Raw genomic sequence first — 4,266 nt, forward strand, 5'->3', positions numbered from 1 at the left:
AATATGGCCAGGATGATAGGATTTCACTCCTCTGATTTGCCCTGTCTCTCTCTCTCCATATAGCTATGGCTCCATCTTGCTGGCAGGCAAATAACTCAAACTGATGGCTTTGAAGAAGCAAGAAGCTGCTATGCTGTAGCGTACTACCTATGGAGATGGCCACATGGCAGCCGGCACCTAGGGTCTGAGGGCTTTAGTTCTACAGCCACAAACAACTAAATTCTGCAAACAACCGTGTGAGTTTGAAAGAGGATCCAAACCTCATTTGACGCCGTAGCCCTGGACAATATCCTGATTGCAGCCTGTGTGACCTGAACAGATAATACAGCTAAGCTGTGCCTGGATTTCTAACCCATGGAAACTGGGAGATAATAGGTATGTTTTTGTAAAGCTGTTAAATTTGCAGTAATTGCTTATGTGGCAATAGAAAACTAATACACCTAGCTTAGATTTCCTTATCCGTCATTATAATCACTCCCTTGCAAACATCCTTACCATTCTTGCCCTTGTGGCCAACAGATGCTAAAGTGACCTCCAGTAATCCCCACCACCTGGTGTTTATGTCCTGTGTAGTCTTCTGGAGTGTCAGCAGGACCTGTGACTTGCCTCTAGCCTTCTAGAATATGGCAGGCCAGGTGCAGTGACTCATACCTGTAATCCCAGCATTTTGGGAGGCTGACGTGAGAGCATCTCTTGAGCCCAGGAGTTTAATACCAGCCTGGAAAACATGGCAAGACTGTTTCGACCAAAAAAAAAAAAATTTTTAAATGAAAAACTATAGAGTATGGCAAAGGTGATGGGATGTCACTTTGCTGAGATTCCATCTTGGTATACTAGAGTTATAGAGATTCTCTTTTGCCAGCTTTGAAAAAGTAAGCTGGCAAGTTATGAGAGGGCCACGTGGCAAGGAACTCATTACTTGCAGTTGCAAGCCATCTCTGGATGAAAAACTAGCAAGAAAAGGAGGATATTGGTCCTATAGCTTGAAGATTAATTCTTCCTTGATATGATATAGGAGATGTTAAACAAAAGATGAATTCTTCCAACAACCTGAGGGAGCTTGGAAGCAGATATTTTCCCCAGTTAAGCCTCTAATGAGACTGCAGCCCTGATTGACACCCACAATGCAGCCTAGTTAGACCCTGAAAGAGAGGACCCAGATAATTTGTTCCTAGACTCTTGACTCGCAGAAACTGTGAGATAATACATGTGTGTTGTTGTATGTCTCTAACTTTGTGGTAACTTGTTATGCAGCATAGAAAACAAATACAGCTCCTCTCTCTCATCTTTGTACTCATGTGGCCAAACACAACCCGAGTTACTCTGTACCTCTGTATGACAGCAGCTGAATGCTGTTAGAGAAAACAAAATAAAACAAAAGCCCACACAAGCCAATGATTTCACTCTAAAGCATTGATTGCAGACCTCAAATAGGTATTACTAGCGCAGCAATCCTGCTATGAACACCTCCCCACTATCAGAGATAACTATTTTTTTTTGAGACAGGGTCTTGCTCTGTTGCCCAGGCTGGAGTGCAGTGGCTTGATCTTGACTCACTGCAACCTCTGCCTCCCAGGTTCTAGCGATTCTCCTGCCTCAGCCTCCCGAGTAGCTGGGACTACAAGCGCCCACCACGATGCCCAGCTAATTTTTGTTTTTTTAGTTGAGATGGGGTTTCACCATCTTGATCATGGCTGGTCTCGAGCTCCTGACCTCAAGTGATCCACCCACCTTGACCTCCCAAAGTGCTGGGATTACAGGCGTGAGCCACCGCGCCCAGCCAGAGATAACTATTTCACACCTCCTCCTCTCCTCCCAATCCTTGCTCATCCCAGCCTCTATCCTCACCTTCAGTTGATGGCCTCACAATACCCTTCATTAAGAAGGTAGAGCTGGTACACAAAGAGAAATAAGACAAAAAGAAAAAAAAAGAAGGTAGAGCTGGGCAAAGTGACACACACCTGTAGTCCTAGCTACTTGGGAAGCTAAGGCGAGCTTGTGAGAATCACTTAAGTTCAGGAGTTCCAGCTTACAGTGAGCTATGATGGCACCACTGCACTCTAGCCTGTGTGACAAAGTGAGACCCTGTCTCAAAAAACAAAAAAACAAAAAAAAAAGAAGAAGAAGAAGAAGAAGTGAGATACAAAAATCAAATGGGAATTTCCTTATCTCACCATGAAATCTACAATCTTCTCTGCACCCAACCTCCCTTCTGACTTCTCACATGGAGAAACTGTCCCTTCTCATATCAAAGACTGGGCCCTCTACTTTGGGTTTTGGCCCCTCTCATCTACTCAAAAGCTTTGCTCCTCGGGTGAGTCTCATGTCACCAGCATCACCAGCTTCTCCTCTTTGAGCCCATTCTCATCATCACATGCACATGCTTTATTATATACCACCTCTTTTTTTTTGAGACAGAGTTTTGCTCTTGTTGCCCAGGCTGGAGTGCAATGGTGCGGTCTTGGCTCACTGCAACCTCCACCTCCTGGGTTCAAGTGATTCTCCTGCCTCAGCCTCCTGAGTAGCTGGGATTACAGGCATCTACCACCATGCCAAGCTAATTTTTTGTATTTTTAGTAGAGACAGGGTTTTGCCATGTTGGCCAGACTGGTCAGGAACTCCTGACCTCAGGTGATCCACCTGCCTCGGGCTCCCAATGTGCTGGGATTACAAGCATGAGCCACCGCACCCAGCCCTAATTCTGTATTTTTAGTAGAGACGGGGTTTCACCATGTTGGTCAGGCTGGTCTCGAACTCCTGACCTCAGGTAATCCACCCACCTTGGCCTCCCAAAGTGCTGGGATTACAGGCGTGAGCCACCGCGCCTAGCCAATATACCATCTTTAAGAGCCCCCCTTGAATTCCATGAGCTCTTCCTACTACTGCCTATTGCTCTGTTCTTCTCACGGCAAACCTTCGCCAGATGTAAGTTACACATTACTGTCTCCACTTCATTTCCCACTCTTCAACCAACTGCCGTCTAGCTTCATACCACTCCATAGAACCCACACTTGTCAAACTCACCAAAGACTTCATGTCAAATCCAACAGACAGGTTTTTTTTTTTTCCTCATCCTACTTGTCCTTTCAGTAGCATCTGGTAATCGACAATCCCTCCTAGAAACGCGTCTGTTTCTTCTGTCTCCTTTGCTGACCTCTAAATGTTGAAGTTCTCTGAGCTTGTAGAACCAACTGCCTCCCTGTCATCCCCACTGGATTATCTCACAAGCACCTGAAATTGAACATGTCTAAAACAGAAATCTTGATATTCTCCCCCAACTCTTTCCCTCATCTCACCTTCTCCCATCTGTATAACCAGCAGTTACTGAACTAGAAAGCTGAGAATCATCCCTTCCCTCACCTCCTTTACACTGTTTATTATGGAGTACTATTGGTTCTCCCTCTAACATTTATCCTGAATTTGTCCACATCTCTCTGTCTCCACTATCGCTGATCTACACTAAACCACCATTGTCTCTTGTTTGAACTTTTTTTTTTTTGAGATGGAGTTTCACTCTTGTTGCCCAGGCTGGAGTGCAATGGCACAATCTCGGCTCTCTGCAACCTCTGCCTCCCGGGTTCAAGCAATTCTCCTGCCTCAGCCTCCCGAGTAGCTGGGATTACAGGTGTGTCACTACTCCTGGCTAACTTTTTTGTATTTTTAGTAGAGATGGGGTTTCATCCTGTTGGCCACGTTGGTCTGGAACTCCTGACCTCAGGTAATCTGCCCACCTCAGCCTTCCAAAGTGCTGGGATTACAAGCGTGAGCCACCATGCCTGGCTATTTTGGTTTTTTTTTAGCAGAGATGGGGTTTCATCATGTTGGCCAGGTTGGTCTCGAACTCCTGACCTCAGGTGATCTGCCTGCCTCAGCCTCCCAAAGTGCTGTGATTATGGGTGTGAGCCATTGTACACAGCTTGTTTGTACTATTATAGTAGCTTCCCAATGCTCTCTGCTTCCACTTCTGCTCTTCTATAATTTCTTCTCCATATAATAGCCAAAGTGATATTTCAAAAACGTAAGTCAGATGACTTCATTCCTTGGCATAGAAGATTTTCCGTTGTATTTAAAATAAAATTCAAACTTCTTGCCATGAGTAACAGGGCCCCTACCTGTGTCATTCACCTCATTGCCTGTAGCTCTTTCCCTCTCATACTAAGCACTGTCACCCTGGCCTTTGGGTTTGTTCTTCCCTTTTCTTGGAATCTTCTTCCTCTGGCCCTCCTTAAAATTTTTTTTTTTTTTTTTTTTTTTTTGAGATGGGGT

Source organism: Cebus imitator, unplaced genomic scaffold, assembly GCF_001604975.1.
Source record: "Cebus imitator isolate Cc_AM_T3 unplaced genomic scaffold, Cebus_imitator-1.0 Scaffold763, whole genome shotgun sequence".
NCBI classification, from domain to species: Eukaryota; Metazoa; Chordata; class Mammalia; order Primates; family Cebidae; genus Cebus; species Cebus imitator.